We start from the raw sequence: 19221 nt of genomic DNA on the forward strand, positions 1-19221 counted from the left end.
TAACCTGTCTTTTGGTGGAAACTACAGGTTTACAACCGTTCATAAGATTTTTGTTTACATATTCCAAAAATACATGTCTATTCATCCTGATGTGTAGAATTAGTTAAGAAAGAAGCACTAAAGATGGGATAGCAGGATCAAGGAGGGGTATTACAGTCACTGATTGCAGGGCCGCAGAGACATTGGGTGGGCCAGGGTACTGGAGAGGTCTACTGAATATTAATCTCTTTAATAAAGTGATGTACTGTATTATGACTAAAGAGATTAATAAACCATAACAATCACTTTAAAATTATTGTTTTCACTCTGATGCATTAACAAAAATATATACCTGACTTATGTACATACACTTATAAACCATAAAAAAGCATCTTGCTGTGACATCAGTTTATTAATCAAATTCACATGGATTGGGTGTTGGTTCCACGTTTCCTCCACCTCCTCCACCACTGTCCCCTCCACCGTCACCGCCATCTCCTCCTCCACCATTACCACCACCATCTCCACCATCTTCTCCACCGCCATCACCTCCTTCCCCGCTGTCTCCCCCACCACCATCACCTCCATCCCCATTGTCTCCTCCTCCACCACCATCACCTCCATCTCCACCACCATCACCTCCACCATCGCCACCACCATCACCTCCATCTTCTCCACCACCACCACCACCTTCACCATCACCTCCATCTCCATTGCCACCACCACCACCTCCTCCATTATTATCTGAGCAGCTGTGAATTGGCTGTATAAGGATGTCACTTGACTGACAATCCCCCTTGCAGAGCTGTTGCCAGTAAATGCCAGTAGCAGTATTCAGATTGGCAAACCTGCAGTTGTCATACCACCAGCCACCACCACCAATGTGTGCACAGTTGGACCCTGATAAATCATTGTCTTGATCACGGGTGGAGAATTTCATGTTGTCATGCCCTGCACTGGGCTGCCCGGACGTCATGGCATCTCCAGCGTCACCTGAGTACCGCCCCAACCTAATTTTATAGCAAGTTATTTGGCCCTCAAGGGAAAAAGAGTCATAATTGGCTAAGTACTGTATCCCAGCTGCAGAGCGCAGCCGAAAGCGTACATGATGCAGCTGTTGTGTGCTTAGTAAATGAATATAATCATTGCCCAGCCAGTGGTCATCTCGAAGATCTCCAAAACCTTTCTTGTAGCTATCCCAAGTGGTATCCCATATCCTTGGATTTTTTCGACAGTTTTTCTGAATGAAAGTCCAACCTCCATCTGGTCCTCCAAGCTCACAGCGAACAAGTAGGCGCTTCCCTGGTATTGGCTCCACTACATATAAACCACTGATCCCTTTCTTTATTGCAGTGCAACTCTCTGGGTAACGATTATCTGTTGACCAAAACGATAGCTATTATATACATCAGAATTACTGTGGTCTAATGAATCAGCCATACAGTAGTTAACATCTTCTAAAAAAATTAACTTATCAGAATTTTATAGGTAATATAATATGCATTTGTTTATGTTGCAAGTGTTAAGCGTTATGTCTATATATATGTAGTATGTGTGTATTATATAACAATAAATGTATGATTAAAATGTTTTTTTTCTTTATTACATAGGTGCAATAGCATATGGTTATTGCCACTGCGATGACACTACTGTTTTATCTGGCACTCTGCCCTGATATACATGTACAGTCATTATTTCTTGTACATGCATCACTTATGGATTTTTGAACTGATGCTTCAAATAAAGCTGTTTAAAAGAAATAAGAAATAAAAAAGTGCAGTAGTATAGCATCTCATCAGATAGTTATTGCCAGTCAGCAGTATTCAGATTGGAAAATCTGCAATTGTCATACCACCATCCGCATCACTTATGTATGCGCTAATGGACCCTGATAAATCAATGTCATTGTGACGGGTGGAGACTATGATGTTATTATGTCCTGGTAAGGGCTGCCCAGATGTTATCGCATCTCCAGCATGTCCTGAGTCCATCCCAACCATATTCATCATTTTCTCCCTCAGGAAATAGAGTCACAAGGGATGATGTATTAACCCTTCTAAAGAGAAGTGTAGAAGTTGCCCATAGCAAGCCATCAGGTTCTACTGTAGCTATCATTTATCTAGTGCATTAAATAAAATGATGGAATGTTATTCTAGTGCATTAAATAAAATGATGGAATGTTATTGGTTGCTATGGACAACTTTACCTGTCCTCTTTAGTAGATTTGATACATCTCTCCAATAATTGCCTAAGTGCTGTGGCCGAGTTCTGTATAATAGAATGTTGTGCAAAATACAGTAACACATCCATGAGAATCACCAGAACCGGCCCTAACCAATTTGATGCCCTAGGCAAAATTTTGGCTGGTGCCCCCTAGCACTGCCGCTAGTTCTGCATCTGACCCAGCAACACTCAGGCAGTGGGGCCCACCAGGGGTTTGCCCTGTGCCCCTGTGGGCCAGTTCAACCCTGCATAATGCCCATAATACACATAATTCCAGACAGTAATGCACCTTACACATATGCCCAACATTAGTAATGCCCGTAATACACAAATTCCACACAATTATGCACCTTACACATATGAACCACATTAGTAATGCACATAATATACATAATTCCACATAGCAATTCACCTTACACATAAGCCCCACATTAGTATATAACGCAACGCAATTTACTGACCACGTTACAAAACTGGATGGCAGGGGAATTTTACGGTATGGACTGACTGAGAAATAAAGTGTGTGGAGAACACTGTCCATGTTATATCCCTGCAGACACCTGGGGTTTGCACAGGGATAAGGGATACAGGATACCAGGGTCCCCCTCTCCCATGTGCACAAGCAGTATAGGTGATGTTAGATTTATGTGGATCAGTCTTCCACAATACACATGTGTTATCATAAGGAGCCATCCAGTAATAACCTTATATAGTCAATGAAAGTGTCACAGGTCCAGGAATTGCAGTTACTGGGCTTCTGCTGTCTGTCTGAGGTCTCATAAGTCAGGGGCATTCAAGCATGTCGGAGGGAGTTCAAGGGAGTGTGTACTCTATTTGATAAATGTAAACAGCAGTGTATACCAGTACTGATTGAATACATTTGGAAAGTAACAGTTAGTTTGCAGGCTGTCCCTCCCAGCATGAGATACTGCAGGGACATGCTTGGATGCCCCTAGACATGCTTGGATGCCCTAGGCAAATGCCTAGCCTGCCTATAGCTAAGGCCGGCTCTGAGAATCACATGCTGATGGTGCAGTACTGATAACCACAATCTTTAAATGTTTATTACAAATGAACTGTCGTTTTTTTAGAACTGTGCACCAAACAATCTCATTGCTTTGTTTTATAAGCTTGGGGCTGTCAAACTGGATCTGAGACATAGGGGGAGATGTACTAAGCAGTGAAAAGGGTGAAGAAGTGAGCTAGTGGAGATGTTGGCCATGACAACCAATCAGCATTAAAGTAACATTTAGAATTTGCATACTATAACATAATCCAGAGCAGCTGATTGGTTGCCATGGGCACCTTCTTCACTGACTCACTTTTATACTACTTAGTACATCTCCCTCATAATTGGCTACTATCCTGGAATGTCCAGGATGCTCTTGAATTTCAGGGAGCTTTCACAGACTCCTGAAAGAGTAGATTTGCTTCCTGGTTCCACCCACTTCACTGTGGTAGTGTTTGGTACTGTGGGTGGGTGGAGGCTAGATATGATCTGCATGATTGTGGCACCATGCCAGGCATCCACAAACCACAGCATTGAGCAGTGCACACCTGTCCCTACCCCGCTCTATGGGCTTTAGAAAAATGGTGGTAAGTAGGAACTGAGAGCATGTGCTCTTCCAACATATAAAAAAGATGGGCACATCATAGCTTCTCTGTGACAATTTGCTGTGGTTCTGCCAATTATTGGGGGTAAAGTAAATGTGATAAAATACAAATATTAATTTGAAGTCACTAAGACTGAGTGACACAGTGTCTCTTCTACAAGTTCAATGTTATTAAAAATAAATAGATTGTTAATTGTAAATGAAGTTTTGACAAGCCACGAGTCTGGTTAGAGGTGTCTTTTTTTTATCTCTTGATTCACTTATGAAATAACAGATGTACAGTAATGTGTAATTAAGTCTAGTCTTAAGCATATTATGACTGGAAAATACATTAATACAAGATTTGCTATGCAGAAGAGTGACAATGCAAATAATAAGAGATATTATCATGGGATTTTCATTACCTACAGTACTTGAAGCCTATAGTCATGACTCCTTGTCAAGTTGTACTGTAATAAGTATGGGGAGAGAGAGGGAGCACTCAGGCCAGTGTCATTCCAAACTCACATTTTACTGAACGCTAAATATACTTTTACTTAGTTTTACTATAAAAACCAGCTGAAAGATCCCATAAATTGCCATCCATGTTATTATACAATTGGGAAACTGGAAATTATTGTTAAATTTGTGTGGCATTTGCTTATGGTATTTGCATGCTGTGCAACATCCCTGAAACAAATACACAAGTAACGGCAGATCTAGAGTGTCCAGTGTGTGCAGCACACACTGTATGGGGCCTGGGGCTGAGGAGGCGCTGGGCACTGACTTCCTCCATGGTCCCCATTGAAGAGTAGAGTAGAGATCTCTTCTGAGTGCCTCATGCACAGAGTGGTCTTCTCCTTTTAGACTGGAGCAGAGGCCCAGCAAGATAGAGAGACATTACTGTGCACACAGCTCCCAATAAGGCTCTGTTCCACCCCTAAACACAAGTGACGCGTTTTCCACACTGGGAAGAAACATTTAGCTTTTTTTCATGATTCAGTTTGTCACTCACCACTATTTGGGTAGTTCAAGATATCTTCTGCGTTGATTCCAGTTAACATATGTCCATTTTGAAGGTTTGCTATTGCAGACAGCTCCAGCCTGTACCCATACACAGTACCCAGAGCCACTACTATCAAAAGCAGCCACGGCAGAGACCCATGCGTTCCCTGGACCCCTAAGAACATAAAAGGCGATACAAAATAAGAGAAGATTTCACTGGTGCTACTCAATACTTGGTGGTGAATGTCACACAATAACAGCTGTACCTTATGCAATCAGAAGATACAAGTATGCATTCCATTGAGGAATATCGCAGGTCAACTGAAATATGTGATGCAGGATATATATATATATATATATATATATATATATATATAAAAATATGTGTATAGCAGCAGAAAGATGGATAGCGCTCTCGATTACTTTAAAGTTTAAACGTTCATATTGCTCTATCATGTAGTGTAAAAAGTGCAGAAGTGGGCCAGTGGCGAAATAGCCTATGGCGGCCAATCAGCTGTTACCTATCATTTTATAGCATGTACTTGGTAAACGCTACCTCAAAGCTAATTGGTTGCTACAGGCAACTTCTTCATTGGTATATATTTATACTCTTTTCACTGCTTGATACAACAACCCCATTGTTCAGTAAATGGGTATATTATACAGCTTCTCCCTACTGAGCCCTGAGCACCAATGAATACTAATATTTGCATATATATATTTCATAGCTTGAAAAAGCACAATACAGAGAGTTCACCTGATATAGAATATATACCATATTTTGTCAGACATGGCAATAGTTGCACATTGATCTGTATATTACATTATTGACCCATTTATGGCAATCTGCAGAGCATCTTACCCATTCTTGTCCAAGTAGTGTTGGGCTCTGTATTTCCCTTCTCCAGCAGTTCTATTTATACAGCATATACATTGGGAGGGGATTTAACTGCTCTATCAGAACAGCTGTTAACCAGAGATAAATCATGTTTAATAAGTAGGTGTGAAAGCAACCGCTGCCTGATTGAGGGAAAGACATATCTATCTAGTTTACACAAATATGGTTCATGACTTAGATAGGAGCACTGCACTGGATATTGGATATTACGCCAGTAAAATGATTCAGCAGCTTGAATGTTGCACACCGAGAGTAAAAGAAGCAATGTGTTATGTATTGAGGATAGAGCAGAGTGAGAAGTGATTATACATCCTACAGTGACAGAGGGATAGAGAGAGACAGACGAGCGGTGCGGCAGATGGTTTGAAAGCAACTAATATCTGAATAGTGTTCTATGATGAAAAGAGCAAAGTACTGTATAAAGAAATGGTATAAAGCATAATATATCTATGGAAAGGAGCAGACTTGTGTAAAACACATTTGGACTCATGCTGAGACATTATATATATATAAGATTTTTCTCCACTTGCACCACTGTGTGTAAATATATATATATATATATATATATATATATATACACACAGTGGTGCAAGTGGAGAAAAATCTTCAGTGTGCACGTGCCAAAAAATGGGTGTGGCCACATGCCACATGGGGTGTGGCCAATGAAAATGGGGACGTGATACACATATGACCCCAATAATGCAGTGCCAGATACACATATGCCCCCAATAGTGCCAGATACAAATATGCCCATAGTGCCAGATACACATATACCACCACAGTGCCAGATATGCCCCCACGCTGCCAGATATGCCTCCACACTGCCAGATAAGCCCCCACAATGCCAGATACACATGCCCCCCACAGTGCCAGATATGCCCCCACGGTGCCAGATATGCCGCCACGGTGCCAGATATGCCCTCACTATGCCAGATACACATGGCCCCCACAGTGCCAGATATGCCCCAACATTGCCAGATATGCCCCCACATTGCCAAATACAGATGCCTCCACAGTGCCAGATATACCCCCAGCAGTATAACTCACCATTGTTGCTGCTGATTTTTTGGGTCGGCTGTGCAGTGTGACTGTCGGGGAGAGGAGAGCGCAGCACGCGCCTCTCCAGCCCCTCTCCTGCCCTCAGTCTGGTGGTCTTCTCTCCTCCTGCATCGGCATCCTGTATCTTAGATCTGGCGCTAGTCCATCAGCCAATCAGAGCTTGCGGTCCGACGGTAGCGGATCCTGATTGGCTGCCGGTCTGCGAGCTCTGATTGGCTCACGAACCGGCGTTTGCGTGTAATATACACCGATGCCAGACTCGGGAGGAGGAGAAACCGCCGGTCACCGGGGTCCGGACTGACTGAGCAGGCAGGAGAAAGGCAGGAGAGGTGAATGCTGTGCTCTCCTCTCTACAAGACGGTGTCTGCAAGGTGGTGACCTGGTGGTACTGCGTACCGGCTGGGAATTTCTTACCGGAACCAAACCCCCCCGAAATTCACGATCCGAGCCAGGAACCAAGTCCGGCTCTGGACTTCCCACCGGAACGAGGCAAAACTTCATCATCCTGCTGTTGGATTCTCGCGGGTTTTGGATAGCATATAAAGAGACGCAAGTCACTGCCATTTTCACTCCAGACTTGGAGAGCGAGGGCGACAGACCTCTGTCTCTCTCTGTGAGTGGTGGTGTCGGGTGGAGTCAGTGCATGCTCTCTAGGGGTGCTGTTAGGGGTGCTGTCTTGTCACTGCTGTTAGGGGTATTGTCCTGTCACTGTGGTGTCATGTGCTGTTAGGGGTGCTGCAGCTGTACATGAGTGTTGCTGTCCTGGCTGCCACTGTGCTGTACAGGGGCATTGTCCTCCTGTATGCTGTGAAAATACAGGGGTCCTGGGAAAATAAATGTACATTGGCCCTTTCTTGTATTCTGTAAAAATTCAGGTATGCAGTGAAAATAAATGTACACTGGCCCTGTCTTGTATGCTGTAAAATTCAGGGGTGCAGTGCAAATAAATGTACACTGGCCCTGTCTTGTATGCTGTAAAAATTCAGGGGTGCTGTGAAAATAAATGTACACTGGCACTGTCCTGTATGCTGTAAAAATACAGGGGTGCTGTGAAAATAAATGTAGGATGGCCCTGTCCTGTATGCTGTAAAAATACAAGGGTGCTGTGAAAATTAATATACACTGGCCCTGTCCTGTGTGCTGTAAAATACAGGAGTGCTGTGAATATAAAAGGGTGCTGGCTCTATCTTGTATGCTGCAAAATTACAGGGGTGTTGTGAAAATACAGGGGTGCTGGCACTGCCCTGTATGCTGTAAAAATACAGGGCTGCTGTGAAAATAAATGTACACTGGCCCTCTCTTGTATGCTGTAAAATTCAGGGGTGCAGTGCAAATAAATGTACACTGGCCCTGTCTTGTATGCTGTAAAAATTCAGGGGTGCTGTGAAAAGAAATGTACACTGGCCCTGTCTTGTATGCTGTAAAAATTCAGGGGTGCAGTGAAAATAAATGAACACTGGCCCTGTCTTGTATGCTGTAACAATTCAGAGGTGCTGTGAAAATAAATGTACACTGGCACTGTCCTGTATGCTGTAAAAATACAGGGGTGCTGTGAAAATAAATGTAGGTTGGCCCTGTCCTGTATGCTGTAAAAATACAAGGGTGCTGTGAAAATTAATATACACTGGCCCTGTCCTGTATGCTGTAAAATACAGGAGTGCTGTGAATATAAAAGGGTGCTGCCTCTATATTGTATGCTGCAAAATTACAGGGGTGTTGTGAAAATACAGGGGTGCTGGCACTGCCCTGTATGCTGTAAAAATACAGGGCTGCTGTGAAAATAAATGTACACTGGCTCTGTCCTGTATGCTGTAAAAATACAGGGGTGCTGTGAAAATAAATGTACACTGGCCCTGTCCTGTATGCTGTAAAAATACAGGGGTGCTGTGAATATAAAGGGGTGCTGGCCCTGTCTTGTATGCTGTAAAATGATAGGGGTGTTGTGAAAATACATGGGTGCTGGCACTGTCCTGTATGCTGTAAAAATACAGGGGTGCTGTGAAAATAAATGTACACTGGTCCTGTCCTGTATGCTGTAAAAATACAGGGGTGCTGTGAAAATAAAAGGGCACTGTGTTGTGTGCTGTAATAATAAAGGGGTGCTGTCCTTTGAAATGGAGAACAAACATTTGGAGGAAAAAATAGTGAAAGATCAGGAACCACTTTCAGTTCCTAGTACTAGTGCTGAAGGTGCTGTTGCCACCAGTCATGACATTGATGATGCAATTCCATCAACATCGTCTGCTAAGGCCAGTGCCCAATGTCATAGAGGGCATGTAAGATCCAGGAACCAAAAATTAAGAACCAAAAAAACAACAACAACATTCTCTGATAAGAAACATGAAATTGACAATATGTCATTCACGACACAAAGTGTCAAGTAAAGGCTAAGGCCTTGGCCTATGTTCATGACTGGTGGTTCAGCTTCTCATGAAGATGGAAGCCCTCCTCCCTCTCAAAAAATTTAAAAAATAAAGCTTGTTAAAGCACAGGAAAAAACAACTGTGCAGACATCACAAATCCCCAAGGAGAGTCCTAGTGTGTCCGTGGTTGCGATGTCTAGGCCTGACCTTCCCAAATGGGAAGAGGAGGCTCCTGCCACCATTTGCATGCCCCCTGCAAGTGCTGGGAGGAGCACCGCCAGTCCAGTTGCTGATATTGAGATTGAGGTTGTCACTGTAGAAGTACACCAGGATGAGGAGGATATTGGTGTAGCTGGTGCTGAGGAGGAAGTTGACGATGAGGATTCTGATGGTGATGTGGTTTGTTTGAATAAGTGGAGACACCAGTGGAGACAGTTGTTGGCCATGGGATGAAAAAGGCCATTGCCATGCCTGGGCAAAATACAAAAAAAATCCCATCTCTTTGGTGTGGAATTATTTCTCCACAAATATGGACAACAGGTGTCAAGCTGTGTGTTGCCTTTGTCAATCCATAATAAGTAGGGGTAAGGACATTAACCACATAGGAATATCCTCCCTTATATGTCACCTGCAGCGCATTCATCATAAGTCATTGTCAAGTTCAGGAACTTTGGGTAATAGCGTAAGCAGCCCACTGACACCTAAATGATGGGGTTTGTTTGAATATTATTTCTCTGTGAGGATGAGGATGTAAACACTGAAGGGGGGAGGAATTGGAGGATGAGGATGACATCTTGCCTCTGTAGAGCCAGTTTGTGCAAGGAGAGATTAATTGCTTCATTTTTGGTTGGGGCCCAAACAAACCAATCATTTCAGCCACAGTCATGTGGCAGACCCTGTTGCTGAAATTATATTTTCTTTGTCTGCCACATATTCCAGGGGTGCTGCCCTATAGGGGGTTCTGCCCCTCTGCCCTATCAGTCCAGGAGTGCTGCCCCACTGTCGTTTAAATCCAGAGGTGCTGTTGCCTGTCTGCTGTGCTGTGTAATTCTCCAGGGGTGCGGCCTATGCTATATAAATCCAGGGGTGCTGCCTATCTGCTGTATAAATCCATAGGCACTGCCATATAATTCCAGGGTTGCTGCTGTACTTGATCCTAGGTTTAAATTAAAGCCTAGAGCAGAATATGAAACAAGCTTCAACATCACAACCAGATTTGTGAAAACATATAGCCGCAAAGGTGGAAATGGAAATTGCAATTTTGACGAAGTGTTTTCCAATGAGACCACATTTGTGGCCAAAGTCAGTCAGACTCAGAAGAGAAGAATCATAATCCAGCGCAACTGTAGGAAAAAAATAGATTTTCCAAACACACCTATGTCTATATGTCTGCCATATAATTCCAGGGGTGCCTTGTCTGAACCCGCTCATCTACAACTTCTAGTGTGCACTGTGTACCCAGCATTAGAGAAGCATCCTGGTCTTCCATAACACCTCAGCAGTGTCACAGGCTGATAGAATCCATGCCATGCCGCATTGAGGTAGTAATTCATGCAAAAGGGCCCCAAACCAAGTACTGAGTACATATGCATGATTATACTTTTCGGGCCGACATTTCTGTATTTAAAATCCTTTTTTTTATTGATTTTATGTAATATTCTAATTTTCTGAGATTTTGGATTTGGGGTTTTCTTAAAATGTAAGCCACAATCATCAAAATTATAACAAATAAAGGCTTGAAATATCTCACTTTGCATGTAATAAGTCTACAGTATGTAATATATTTGTTTCACCTTTTAAGTTAAATTACTGAAATAAATGAACTTTTGCACGATATTCTAATTATCTGAGTTTCACCTGTAGTATGAAATGAGTTTCGACTGTAGAGTGGTAACCTCCACTAGGGCAGGGGTTCAATAACAAAAAATTCACTGCACAGTCCTGCTTAGTACTGTACTGAACCCACCCAAACTCAACTTGCCCGAGTCGGGGCTGCTGTGGGGCCTCACGAGGGGCTGCTAAAACATCTAAGGGGCTGCTTTATTTAAAAATAAAATATGAATAAAATAAACAAGACACACAGCTATGCTTACATGTGTGTAACTGGGAGACACTGGTATGCTCACATGCGTGTAACTGGGAGACACAGGTATACTCACATGCGTTTAACTGGGAGCTGTGAAAAACGAAAATAAGGCATCTGCCACAAAATATGTAAATAAAAATGCAATAAAAAAATGGGGAAAAATAAACCCAAGAGATTTTCACAAAATAAGTCTCCAGACTTCGTGGAGGGGAAAATATCCAATCTTGATCCTGTGGTATACACCAGTTTATTTGCATCCCAGCATTAAATCCGAGATTATCTTAATCCCTGAAAATGGAGAAGAGGGTACAAATTCGGAGGCTTTGGACCCTAGTTTTTGAGTTAGTCCACTAATGTGTTAATTATATATTTGCTTGGTTGAAGTCCTTTCCATTCCACACCATTATAGGAGTGGAGGTGAAAGCCTGTGTGTTGTTCCTGATTGCGTGTGCCTCTTTAATTTTTAATCACCTTCTTGACACTGTCCTCTTCCTCTTTCCTCTTCTCTTAATGTAAAAAGTCATCAAAGAAAGAGGTGGTATGTTTGTAGGTAGCTATGATTCGGAGAACTTGGCGAGCTTTTTCCAGGGGGACCACCTGTTGCTAAAATGATGGGTTTATTAAACTGAGCATGTCCTGTTTAAACAACATAAGGGTGGGTGGGAGGGCCCAAGAACAATTCCATCTTGCGCCTCTTTTTTTCCATTCATTATGTGCTCTTTGGGGCCTAGTTTTTAAAACTGCCATCCTGTCTTCCACTGCAGTACCACTCCTAGATGCGCCACATTTGTGCTACCCACTTGTGTCGCTTAGCTTAGTCATCCAGCTATCTCAGTGCAACCTTTTGGCCTAAAAACAATATTGTGAGGTGTGAGGTGTTCTGAATAGACTGGAAATGAGTGGAAATTAATGTTATTGAGGTTAATAATACTGTAGGATGAAAAATACCCCCAAATCCTGTGATTTTAGATGTTTTTATTTTTATTTTTCAAATTAATCCAGATCCAAAACCAAAACCAAAACACGAAAGGGTGGTTTTGGCAAAACCAATCCAGATCCAAAACACGAACGGAGAACCAGATCCAAAACCAAAACACAAAAGTCGAAAAGTTCCAGCCGCACATCTCATTATATATATTACACAAAGTAGTCCGGCACTTCACTTACTGATCACGGCTCTGCCCTGGTGCCCCCCGTATACGGTAGAGTACATGCATAGAAATAACCAGCGGCACTCAGGGACTTCAAATGTGAAAGCAATCTATTTCAAAAAGTGTCACATGTCAAAAGCCAACGTTTGTCAAGGTGTGAACAAGTGCAATACAAACATTTCTTACCTTATATAAGGGGAGAAGCCCACCGCATCTATCTATCTATCTATCTATCTATCTATCTATCTATCTATCTATCTATCTATCTATCTATCTCTCTGTATCTGTAAGTTAGCATATCTATGCCCATATACCGAGGTATCTCAGAAAGTCCACCAGAACTAATCTGCTGAGGCCAGCGGTTCTGGCAGTTGCTGGCTTTGCCACACCCCAAAAACGTAGGCTCTACGCCTCTTTTTTTCACAGCCACTACCTACCAAAACCTGCAGCCTGTCAACCAGAGTGAGTGGAGACGAATCACTATTGCAGCACATATGCACTGCGGCTTTGCCTCTTGAGTTTTGTTACCAGCACTCCTGTACACAGTAGTGCATTTGTGGATACACTCAGGGTAATGCATACGCTACAGACATTTCCAGATTATTCTATACATGTGCAGTAGCCAATATATGCTCAATTCTGCAAACATTGCATTGTGGTTTGCGTGCACCTCTGAATCAGACACACAGTGAGATGCATCGGGCTCTGCAAGTTGCACAAAATGCGCCTTTATTGCGGGAGAATATTACGGCAACATCTTTGCCACCAAATGCATGTCTACTTAATGGCCTTTGAAGATGCCTCTGAAAGCCAAACACACACATTGGTTTTCAGGGAGGTGGAATATCACAAGAGTCACACTGTGTGAAACTGTTAATGTCACATTAAAGGCTTGGCCCAAATGCATTAAGCCTTAAAAAGTGATAAAGTGGAGACGGCTACAGAGTGATAAATGACCAGCCAACTAGCTCCTACTGTCATTGGCAGTTAGGAAGCTGATTGGCTGGTTATTTATCACTCTTTATCCATTTCCACGTTATCACTTTTTAAAGCTTAATATATTTGGGCTTCATACCATATTATAACTAACCTTCAAGTTCAATTAAATTAAATTCTCTTTTTTTCCTAATCTATTTTCTAGTTAACTCAGGCCCAGGGACGGACTGGGGTTGTGAATCAGCCTTGGCATGTGACAAAGGGGGGCGCTTGAGGGTGTGACGGGTATCAGGGGGACCTGGGAGAAATGGGGGGCTGAGCTGGAAGAAATAGTGGGCTGAGCTGGAAAGGTGCAGGGGGCTGAGATGATGGGAAGTAGGAGCATGGTCCTGGAGAGATGCAGGAGAATAGTTACCTCACTGTCACCATCCAGGAATGCCCTTTACATTTCTGCTACCGTGCACCTAAATTTGATCTGAGATTCTGTACGAACAAAATCGGGGGCATGCACCGACGAGAAACATTGTTCCACTGCGTCCGACATTGCCTCTGACTCAGAATCATCCCCAAAATTCCTAACATAGTAAACAATAATGAGGGGTGATTGAAGTCATCATCAGCTAGATCATAATCCATTGTATCAATCTAAAACAAGGACCGTTGTCAAGGCATACAATATTTACAAATGTCAGAATATATACATACGGGATGCTTTTAGCATCTCGCTAGACAGGATGCTGCGGTCATGTGACCAATGCTGGAATCCCGACACCACTCGGGAGACCGGTGCCGAAACACAGACAGCCGACATCCCAAAGGTAAGTATCGGAGTACTTGTTAGGGTTAGTACCTGGGGGAGGGGGGTTAGGGTTAGGCATTGAGGGGCGCTAGCCCTAGCTGCCACCCCCGGATGGTTAGGGGAGGGGAATAATTACCCCCTCCGACGTTGGGATCTTCATTGTTGGGATACCGCTGTCGGTCATGTGACCGCTGGCATCCCGACCAGTGGTATTTCATACCGAACCTCATACATACCCCATATCCAGTCTAGACAACACATGCTATTTACAAAATTTGTGGCATAAAACACAAGTGGAAATAACAAACAGGAAGTGAGTTCCTACAGTGAAGCACGCATTATATACTAACTACAAGTAACATAGGGGCAGATGTATTAACCTGGAGAAGGCATAAGGAACCAGTGATAAGTGCAAGGTGAAAAACACCAGCCAATCAGCTCCAATATGTAAATTAACTATTAGGATTTGATTGGCTGGTTCCTTTATCACCTTACACTTATCACTGGTTTATCACTTCCGTATGCCTTCTTCAGGATAATACATCTGCCCCATAATTCCTAGAGCTCATGCAAAGCTTTTCACATGCCGAAACCCTGTTCAGAATCTGCAGCTTTTCCATATGCTGTTCTGCTGTCCTCATGGAAAGAGGCGCAATTACAGCTTTGTTTATATGTATATACCCTCTGCATGTATAAGACCCGTCTTCACATTCTTGCCGCAGGTTTATTGTCATCTTTTTCCTATCTATTCTGGTCAATAACTATCTATATGTTTTTTTTTTCTTTAAGCTGTATTTTATATCAGTTATAGTAATAAAGGGAATGTTGAAATTTATGAAAGAAGCCATTACAATGTAGCCCTTGAGATTTTCATTTGCTGGATTCATTACTGTAATACAGATGGGTATAAACAAGAGAGACAAGTAAAGCAGTTTAGAAAACTATCAGTATGAATTTAAATTCTTAGAAATGACTGCAAAGAGCACAGAACAGGCGGCTCAACTACTTAAATAAGCATATGTTCCCTACTCATCATTGGTAGACCCCGGGGAGGAACAGATAGAGAACGTGCTCGGTATGTCAAGTGTACACCGAGCTGAGGTTTATCCCTCCTCTGCCTGCCCCTGCTGCAGGAGCAGCCTTGGTGAGCAGCATTCTGTTTGGCTGTATATCATACTAATTGGCCATGCTAGTCTGCTAAACGGGTTTAGTATGAAATACCTACAATCAAAATCCAGACGGTCAAAATACCAACAACAATTGACCGACTGTGAAAATCCTGACAAGGTCAAAATACCGACTTTTTGACCTGTCGACATTTTAAATGTCGGAATTTTGACCTTGTCGGTATTTTGAACATGTCAGGATTTTGACATTGTTGGTATTTTGACGTCGGTCAGTGATTGTCGGTGTTTTGACCGTTGGAATGTTGATTGTGGGTAAATTGACCGCATCCCTGCTAAAGAACCTTTTAAACTTTGCAGTCAAAAAGCAACCCTGGCTATCCAATCACTTGCTGTCACTTCTGTATCATAATTACATTATTTCTGCTTTGATATTATGAATCCCAATATCTGTTGGACATAAAAAAAGTACATTGCAGACTGCTCAATCAGTGCACAGCATAAAGGGGGTCATTCCGACCCGGTTGCATGTTGCAGTTTTTTTCAGCAGTGCAATCGGGTCAGAACTGTGTGTGCGCCGGCGCATGCCAGACGGCCGACGTCTGTCGTTGCCTAGCGATCACCTCTGCCTGATTGACAGGCAGAGGTGGTCGCTGGGCGGGAGGGGGCGGCACAGTGGTGTTTGGCCGCCATTTTCGGGGCGCGGTACAGTCATCGGACTGTGCGGGGGGTAAGGGGGGTGGGCCGCAACGGCTACGTGATGTCACACGCAGCCGCTGCGACCCTGGCAGCGTCAAGTAACTCCCGGACAGCCGCAGGAGCTGCGCTGGCTGGGAGTTACTCTACAAGTACAAAAGCAACGCAGCTGGGCGATGCCTTTGTACTTGTGCGGTGGGGCCGGGCCTGACATGCGGGGCATACTAGCTCTGTGCTGGGTGTCCCCCTGCATGTCTGTGTCAGTGATCGTAGCTGTGCTAAATTTAGCTACGGAATGACCCCAAAGTACCTTGCCAATCTCCTCTCAAGCAGTTGTTTCCTTGGTGTATTCCTGAAAAGTCAAGAACTCATACTTTGATGGATCTTTTTTTTTTTTTAAACAATAGTTTTTATTGCAATTTTGAAAGTAGTTCAGATAACGTAATGCACAATATCTGTGACATACACAACGACAAAGTAACAATGAAAAAACAAAATACACCGTATTCAAAACACAGGTATTAGAAACGGTTCAATTCACAAAATAGTCCACCAAATAAAGTAGAATAAGGAAAAAAGAAAAAAGGGGGGGGGGGGGGGGATAAGTAGATAAAAAGAAGTAAAATAAATATAAAGATTAAAATAAAAGAATAGAGGGAGCAGAGATAACAATTTCAGCCCAGGCTATGGAGGGGGACTTTGATGGATTTTTAATACCATTCAATACCATGTGGGTTGTTACTGTTGAATTTTCCAAAGCTGTTCACTTTGTCCTTCTCTCAGATCTGATCTACTCCCAAGGTTTTCTTTGAAGGGCTATTTGGTTTGCATGGATGTCCTCAGAAAATGATCCCCAATTGATGCATTCAGTTTGTATCAATCCAAGTTCTGTGCAGCATGCCTATGCTTCAACACCCAACTCTACAGCCTACCATCTTCAGTGGAATGGATCTGGATACCTTCCTGAGAATTTATATCTCGGCCAGCAAAGATGACTGGTACAGTAGATACAGTGCTGCCCTGGGAAGAATTCACTCATAATAATAATAATTATCATTAAGCCTCCGCTTTCTCATTATTCTTCATTCTATATAGTTGCCATCCTGAATTTACAATGTAAAATTGGTGCAAATGTGGAGCAAAATTGGACCAAATTCAAACCTTGATGTCACTAGCGCGAACTTGACAAACTGTCTGTTCTATTTCAACTGGCTCTGAGCACAGTATAGTGCCAGTATATCAGGTTTCCTTTTCTCCAGAACTCTTAGTGATGTTTCCTATGGATTGTTATGTGTTCTAGTTCCTGGCTTGTCTAATGTTTGTGATTTCTGCTAGTGATCTTGTCCCTGATAGTGGTTCTGATACAGAAAATAGACATTAAAAATATAGACAAGGTCAAAAGGTCGACAGGGTTAAAGGGTCAACGATCAAAAGTTTGTCAACACACAAAAAAATGTGGGTGTTGTTTTGTGTTTTTAAACATTTTTTTACCTCAATTTTTTTAAATGCGACCCTCGTGGGCTCACTTTGCTCATCACGCTTCGGGGTACAAGGTTACTAATGGTGATAGTTTGTGACATGGATAGACAATTTTATGAAATGCATCCACGCACGGGCTCACTTCGCTCACCACGCTTCGGGCTTGGTGGCTCGCTACGCTCCTCTTCGCTGGCCACAAGGTTACTAAAGGTAATAGTTTGTGGCATGGATAGTAAATGCAGCAAAAGTTGTAAAAATTTAAAAAGCCCTAAAAAAACATGTCCTTTTGACCATGTTGACCTTTTGACCCTGTTAATCTTTTGACTGTCGACCTTTTGATCTTGTTGACATCATTCGATAATTCCCTTTGTGGACATCAATAGGCCAAAATTTTGTAGACAGTATTTTTATCCCCTGAAGAAGTCCGTGAGGACGAAACGCGTAGGGTTCATCGATCATTCTACATCATCCTCTTGCTCTTAGTGTCCTCCTTTGAGCTCACACCTTTTAGGTGAGGAGGTAATTCTTGCTTCAACATCTTAGCAATCTGGTGTATGTCCAATTGGTCGTAATTTTAAATGGGACTATGTTGCATGAAACTATGTATTAAAAACTTTTAAACAAAGTTCTTTTATTCATTTGTCTTTTCTGTCGGGTGATTATCTCTGGTGAGTGGGTTTCTCTGTAGGCCCCAACTGGGAAGGCTCTGAGAGGAACAGACCTCAAGAGATCCTACAATTACGTGGTTGAATTGATTATCATTCAAGCATTATATATAATAGCGCACTCTGAATCTTTGTTTGTGTTTTTATTTCTAAAGTCCCTATTAACAGGGGGACTTTCAGTAGTGCTGCTTATCTATAAGCGCAGGAAAGGTATCAAATTTCTTTGTATAACACAGTCTGTGTTATAAATTATACACACCTGCTTTTTTCCATTAGAGTATAATAGGGAGAGGGGATGTGAGGCAGCGATAGATATGCCTCCCCTCTTGGTCAGAAACTGCCTGGAGCTGCTGGGGTCGCGGCCATGCCGCAGTTAATAATACTGCATTGAGTACAGCAGAGTTTGAAGCATGCCTCAATGTGGGGGCTGTGCCTACAGACTCACATGACCAGGAAGGTAGCAAATAAGGAAGCGGCGGCGGGTGACAGACAGTTCCCCAGCCAGACCCGGAAGCTGCACCTGATTTAGCGCTGCAGCGCCTCCCGTCCCTGCCTCATACAGCCGAGCCTCTGCATGTCGTGTCCATCCATTGAGGTAAGCAGCACCATTGTTCAGACCCCCCCCATCCCCGATATACACACACTACTGCTGACAGTTGGGGAGCGGGGGGCATGGGACGTGGGGAGGGAGCTGGCAGGTGACTGCCTTTGCATCTAGCCGGGAGGCCGGCTACAGCAGCGGTGGCCCTGTCAGCAGTGAGTGCGGCTCTCCCCTCTCCTTCCTCCTCCGCCAGCTCCGTCCTCCCAGCCAGCAGCAGCATCATCATTATAATAAGCAGGTCTCTCTCTCTCTCTCTCTCTCTCTATCTCTTTTCCCCCTCCTGTGGTTGACTTCGGGAACGAAGTTTGTAAGTATAATATTCATTTTTACAGGTACCCCTATTGGATTCTACATGGACAAGTGGACGTGATCGGCGTGGGATGTAGGTAAGTAATCTCTCTCTCATTTTTACAGGTACCCCTATTGGATTCTACATGGACAAGTGGACGTGATCGGTGTGGGATGTACGTAAGTATGTGTGAGTGTGTAAGTCTGTTTTAATACATTTTTACTTTCACGACCTGTGTGTTGTGTTTTTATTTGGGTATTTTTTGTTGTTGTAGAA

Source organism: Pseudophryne corroboree, chromosome 2, assembly GCF_028390025.1.
Source record: "Pseudophryne corroboree isolate aPseCor3 chromosome 2, aPseCor3.hap2, whole genome shotgun sequence".
NCBI classification, from domain to species: domain Eukaryota; kingdom Metazoa; phylum Chordata; class Amphibia; order Anura; family Myobatrachidae; genus Pseudophryne; species Pseudophryne corroboree.